The following is a 7,578-nucleotide window of genomic DNA, read 5'->3' as shown; positions in this document are numbered from 1 at the left end:
GGAAGCTCTAGGTATATGCCTCTTGGCTAAAACATATATGACAAACAATATTCCTTCTGTATATAAATTAGATATGCTTATGATATTGAATGTAGAGGAACCTCTGAGAACAAAGGATTCTTGAATAATTGTTGTAAAAGGACTTAATATTAACTATTCTCAAACTACTAATTTTTTAGCAAATCTTCATTTAAAATTAATTAACACGTAGCCAATACATTCATAGAGTAGGAGAGTTCATTCATACTTAAGTGGGGTGGGGACCATTTGTGGTCAATCATTTCTGGTAGTTTTTCTCCTGAAATCTCTTAAAAATAATTGAATATTCACTGGAGCACTCTTGACATTTTCTGTAGATATGATAGGTGACACATATAACTTCCAGCACAAAATAATTTCCACAATACTATAGAAGTATAGACTATAGTACTTTGGGAATTGCATTAATTATTTATGAGTGAGAAAAGACTAAATCTGTAGCCAGATTGGAAATGGCCATCTATCTGGTTTGGAGCCTTTGTTTGGCTTCTCAACTTATTTACTATCTACAAATGCACTGTCCAATATAGTAGCCACTAGCCACAGTTAGGTGTTAAAGGTTGAAATTAATTAAAACTAAATAAAATAAAAAATTCAGTTCCTTAGCCACATTTCAGTATTTAATATCCACCTGTGGCTAGTAGTCACCATATCAAACAATGCCAGAATAAAATATTCTCATCATCTCAACGTTTTTATTGGACAGTGCTGATCTAAAACTTATGTGTCCTTAATATCACAAAAATGATCACTGCCCAGGAGATTTTTACCTCAAGGCTGCCTAACAAAGGTATATTTTGACCTTGTGTCTTCAAAGATCATCCTCAAACAATAACAGGAACAAGAAACAAAAGACAAATTCCATTACTAATGAAACTAGGAGATGTTTAATTCAAATGGAATATGAAGATAGAAAAATACAGAGAAATCATAGATGACATAGCAGGTGAGAGGAAGGTCAAGTGACTGTGTGTTCACATGTGAACAGTGCTAACCATAAGCAAGCAGATGAGCTTTGCAGAACCTGAGAGAGGCTTAGAAATCAGAGGTAGTTTCTAAAAAGTTTCATTTTTATCCTATAGGGCCAGAGTACTTCCCTTATTCTATTGAAGTGGGAAGCTGGATGTTTATTTTCCAGATTAACCAAACCAGAGATTCTGGACTGGGGACCCCAAGCATAGAGGGCAGACAGTGGAAGAAGGTGGCATACTGAAAACAGTGTCACCAAGAGAATAGGAACATCCTGAATGATGAGCATCAGGTTATTTATCCTCCCCTGTCATCACCTCATCTCTAAAACAGGAGACTAGAACCTCCTTCCTTGGAGGAAAGAAACAAGTCCAGAGGAAAGACATGCTGATATGGACATGGGGGGGGGGGGGGTCTACAAATAAAAAGTTAGTGGGTGTCTCCATTTCTCTGCATTACAGCCACTAGCACACAACCTCATCCTTGCACAGACAGATGCAAGGTGATTTCTTAGTGCCTCATTCTTAAACCCAGAAGAATAGCCAGTGATAATTGGGGATTTGAGGACAAACTTCAACATAAAAGAAAGAGAATGAAATAAGCAACAAGGGGAAAACATAGGCAGGAAAAAAAAGGAAAATACAAAACACAAAATCTCAAAGAAAACAGGAGAGAGATAAGAGAAATATTGCACAAATAAAACAAGAACAGCATACCATTAAAAGAAATGGAGAGGGAAATTTAAAATATGAGAGTAAATATGATAAACTCAGTGGAAGCACTGGGAAGACAGAGATGAGGAAATCTCCCCCAAAACTGAGCAAAAATAAAGAGATGACATCAGGAAGAAAAAAAAATAGAGGGACAATATGTGATGAATAGGAATTCGGGGGGTGGGGGGAAGAATAGAGAAAATGGTGAGAGAGAAATACAAGAATATTTTCCCCCAAACCGGAGGAAATGAGTCCAGAACGATGCATGAGGAGAACCTATGTGATTGTGAAATGTCAAAACATTAGGGACAGAAAAAGATCTTGGAGATACCTCACATTGCAAGGAACAGAAATTAGAAGGACACTGATCTTGTCAACGGAGACTCTGGTTGCTACACAGAATCAAGAGAAAAAGGCTGTATATATTATTTTAAAATATTGATACAAATTCCAGAGGAGACAATGACAACAAGCTGAAAATGATTTACTCTGGGCACAGGAGTGAGGAACTGGGGAGAGGGGCATTAAGAAGAGACTGCCATATTTTTGTTGGAAGCCTTTCAGCACTCCTTGATATCTAAGTTATTTGTCTGGCCTATATGAAACAAAACCTATCCCAAGAAAATGATCTTGAGTTATTTAACATCCAATTCTTATCAAATTCCCAGTTTAGAAAATAAGCAAACAGATAACTGAAACTTTAGGACTCAAATCTCAGAAATACCACAGTATAAAATGTATGTCTATAGGTTATGCTACAAAATGAATGAAGGAAAGTAATGAGTAAGTATTTGGGTCTTTTTATTGTGTGGTGATTAGAAGATATCATAAAATATGTAGTTTTCATTGATATGATACAACTGTGCCTTTTAAAAAGCAACCATAAGAAAAAAGGCAACCATAACCACATTTTTAATCTTACCCTCAGAATTCACAATGAAGACTCCTGAAATTATTCAGCAAGCAGAGAAAATAATCTAAATGGCTGACAAAGAATACTTTTTTCATGTTCAGTTTCAAAAATGCATTAATACTAGTCAAGCCTAACATCTTGACCATGACATTTTAGTATGTCAATGATTTTGTAAAAATTCTAAAAGCACCCTTTTTCAGGATGATTTTTCTGGAAACTGACATTTATTAAGAAGAGTAACAAAAATCCAAATATGTTATCACAGAAATCTTGAAACACCTGTATTTCCTACCAGGTCTTTCATTGGAGAATTGGTAATGTCTCAAGACTTGAATATCATAGAAGATGTCAAGTTATTAATGAGGGCAAATTTAAAAAGAAAGCCTGAGAGTGTGATTTTAAGGTATTTTTCCTCCTCCAAATCAAAGTAAAATCGAAATCTTTCAATTACCTGTGTAAGACTGGAAGCCTGGTGGCTTCCTTTTGTCTAGCATATAAAATGTGAATTTCTTAATATTTTATTCCACAGCCTACGTCGATTTTCTCTTTTCTCCTTACTCTTCTTAACACTTCATTAGCTCAAGCCGGATGAATCTATTTGCTTTTTTCAAGTCTGCGTTTGTTTCAGTTCTGCCTTTATGTTTTCATCTATATTTCTGTTTGCCTTGAATGTCTTAATTTCCCCCTTTACCAAACCTTATTTTTCTCAAGGCCCTTCAGGATTGATTCTAACTTTATGTGTTTGTTGCTACGCCAAGCCCTTCTGAGAACTAGTAGTAACTTTACCAATATTTTAGTTTTCATCATGAACTTACAGCAAATTACTGACCAACTTGTTTCCCTTGATAGTGGCCATGCCTTCGCTACCTACTGGGATTTCAACTCTATAGTAGCCTATATAAAATTAATAAAACCTTCCTTTATCTCTTTATGTATATTATGCTTTCTTTAAATTATAGATCCATTGATCACATGAATTTGCTTCATATGCTCAGTGTATCTATTTCCTATAGTGATTGTGTTCCTCAAGAGCCCAGATATTTTGGCCTGTGAGGGTTTGTTCCCCGGAGGGTTTTGGCAACATCTACTAGCATCATGTGGGGGTGTAGGCCAAGTCATGGTTGGTGCCCCTACTGGTGAGAGTAGGTAGAGGGGAGAAATGGGTCCCAGGGCACAGCACTCCAGGCATCAGAGAATGACAATTGACCATGGATGGGCCTAGGATTATAATCCACTGACTCTGGTGGTTTAGAGGAGGAGAAGTGGATACCCTAGCTCTGAATCTGTCCATACTCCAGCAAGTTTTGATGCCTCGATATGCCCAAACCAGACACTTGGGCTTCTTTTGTGGATGTTGATCTCCAAATGCCCACCAGGCTTGTGGTGACTCTTCTTGTGCAATACCGGGGGGGGGGGGGGGGGGGAGCAAGACCAGAAGGTAAAATAGCTCGCCCATGGCTGCATGGCTGGCCACCCTCTACCGTGCTCCCTATCCTTTGTTCTTTAGGTTCCAAGCTTTCCTCTAGCTATTCAGCTTCTCCGGGGTTTTCTGGGGGGGGGGGGGGGTGAAGCTTAGTTACCCCCCTTTCAGCAAATGTGGTATCTGTTCAGGGATTCTTCATCTTTTTTTGTTCCGCTGGCCCTTTTGGACTACACATGCCTATGGACCTCTCTCAGAATAATACTTCTAAATGAATACAACGAAAGGTATAGCATTTCAAAGGAAATAATTATATTAAAATATAGTTAACAAAGCCAATTTACGATAGTTATATGTATGCTTATTTATTCATGAATAAATAACAAGATCTAGTATCTCATTTAATAACTATGCTTTCTGATGATGCTGAGCTTCATAATTCCCAGATAGCTGAGACAACTGTAATATGAAATACATGATTTTCATTGATATAAGTCATAGATATGGTGAATATGGCAATTTAAAAATTTTTTAAATTAGTTCTAAAAATTAGCAATGCATAGATGTGTTACAATTCTAAACTCTTGTGTAGTGAAATACAGTTCTTCTTTCCTCCTCTGTTCCCTGGTCCTTTAGTTACCCTTTCTAGAAGCAGCTGCAGTTACTTGTTTGTATGTCTCCTTCCAGGGAAATTCAGTACATATAAAAGAGAGGGGGGGAAAGTTATGTATTTTACTTAATTCACTTAATACATTTTAAAGACTGTTTTATTTCAACTAAGACTTTTTAAAAACGTGTAGCATTCTACTGTGTGAATGTATTATAATTTATTTAACTCATCCTTTTTTGATAGGCATTTATGGTGTTTTCAACCTTTAGTTTTTATAAATTAGGCATATGCAATTGTAGAAACATGTGGATTATGTATGTTTCACAGACCACTAAAAATGAAATTGCTCAGTCAAAAGGAATATACATTTTTAATTGAGGAGAATTTGGCTGAACTGTCCTCCAAAGAAGGTACATCAATTTCTACTCCCACCAAGAATATTTGAGAACTGTATTTGAGAAATGGACACGTTGTCCCTGGAACTTGGCACTATTTAAGATACTGGGAATAAATTCACAGTATAGTTGATGCTTGAATAATGTGGGGATTATAGGTTTTGACCCCCCCCACACAGACAAAAATAGGTGTATAACTTTTCACTCTTCAACAACTTAACTATTAGAAGGTTACTGTTGACCTGAAGCATTATTGATAATATAAACAGTTGATTAGCATATTTTGTATGTTATATGTATTATATACATAAAAATAAAGTTAGATCAAAGAAACTATCATTAAGAAAATCATGAGAAAATATGTGTTGATTAACACATATTTTGTATGTTATATGTATTATATAATCAAAAATTAAGTTAGATCAAAGAAAATATTATTAAGAAAATCATGAGGAAGAGGAAATACATTTAAAATACTGTATATTTGTTGAAAAGAATCTACATATAAGTGGATTCATGCTGGTCAGACTCCATGTTGTTCAACTGTACCATTACCAATTCATTCCTCACGTTTTACTTGTCTCTAATGTCTCATGCTTAAGCTTAGTAGAATATGGTCATTTTCCTACCTCACTGGCAATTAATTTCACTCCTGTGGCAATGCCTGATTTTGGTTTTTATCTTTGGGAGTGACATAGGATCTTCTATTAGAACCCTGGCAGCCTAGGTAGAATGTTAGAAATCGTTCTAATAAATAATGTTCGGCAGATACTTCATTAGATGTATTGCCTGTCAGGGAGTGGTGGATTTGATGACAAACCTCTTTACCTATATCACACTGGAAGTTTAACACCAACTTCAAAGCATGCAATAGTTGTCTTCTTTTTAGATGTTTAATTCCTAAAATGTATTAAAAATAAATAATGCCAGTAATAGTCTAACAATGATGCAGTATCATTCAGTTTCCATAGTTAACCTGTGTTTTTATTAGCTTAAGGCTTCAGTTATGTAGCTTCAAACTGTGGGTAATTCTAGGAGGTTAGTAGAACACATTTTTCCTTCCACTGGGGAGGCAAACCAGGTTGTAAATGTCATTCATGAAGATAACTCCCAAATGCTACAGTGTTCTATTACATTAAATTCAGAGCAATAAAATATATCTAAGTGTGTTCTCAGAGACACTCATAGCTCTCCTTATTTGACATCATCTTTACCAGTGAAGAGAACATAATTCAAATACTACTAACACTCTTTATAAATTCATTATTTCCTGGATCTCCTCCTGGTTTTAGTTTTGACCAGTTCTTTTGGTAACTCTATGATTTGTAGACATGCTAATTTTAGCCTTCTTTAGACGTTTAGGCTAAAGGATTTCTAATCATTGCAGTCAGTGAGCCCCAAACTAGGTAGGCTCCCCATGAGAGAAGAAGGAGGATTATTAAACAAAAGTGGTGAGAGTTCATTAAAATAATAATGAATAAGTGGATTCACATTCACCGACTGTTCTGAAATCTGATATCAAGAATTGATCCTTGGTTAATCTCAGGCCAGTTAGGTACTCAGGGAGACATACTGAAATTCTTTAAGATTAGATAAGGAAGAGTGGTCATATGTGTTGGTACAGGAAACAGAAAATCTCGGCCTTAGAGATTAATTTTAATACCTTTGAAAACAGTGGGAATTGATAGGAGAACATGTAAAAGAGAATTGAGTATTGGGAAAACATCAAAAGTTTGGTTAGAAACAATCCTCCTATCCTCTCCTGTGGAAGGAGATAAGACTGAGTGATCAAGGAGAAATTATAACTGCAATAAATGTTGATTCAATTCATTCGTTCATTTATTCATTCAGCCTGGTCCCTGGCTCTCAACATAGCTCTCAATTCTATCCTCCATATGACAACCAACCATGTACTCTGGGCAGATCATCAGTTAGAGAGCCCAAAATAAGTGGTTGGACCGAGTGTCATGGTAAATAGTGTCATCAGTTGTGTACAGACTAATATTAAACCTTATTCAGGTAATTGATTAAAGAGAGAGTTAATTAAATGTATAGACAGATGAATCCTCCAACCAGGGATTTGCAAGGCATCTGTACCTTAGGCCATTACTTTTGGGGTCTCCACTGTGCAATGAACACAGGAAAATAACACTAAGAATTTTAAATAGAAGGAAGAATTTCTTAATACTCATTCACATTCAACCGATACTTGCTGAGTACCTAATATGTGCCAGGAACTATACTAAGATGCATTGGAACAAAAAGTCTCTGCTCTTGTGCAACTTACAGTTTATTGGTACAGTTAATGATAATCATAATGATCTGAAACACTTGAACAGTAAAGTGAGATTTAGGAATCCTTATATCTGAATGTCTTCAAGTATATGAGAGATTCTAATTTGCATGGGGAGATGAATGGATAATGGAAATGTGATATATATATCCATTTTATATATGTATATTAAATATATATAAATATCCACTGTATATGTCCATTATATATAAAATATATATGAATA

Source organism: Felis catus, chromosome C2 (assembly GCF_018350175.1).
Source record: "Felis catus isolate Fca126 chromosome C2, F.catus_Fca126_mat1.0, whole genome shotgun sequence".
In the NCBI taxonomy this organism is placed as follows: domain Eukaryota; kingdom Metazoa; phylum Chordata; class Mammalia; order Carnivora; family Felidae; genus Felis; species Felis catus.
The sequence above is the reverse complement of the archived record's forward strand: the minus strand, read 5'-3'. Positions refer to the sequence as shown.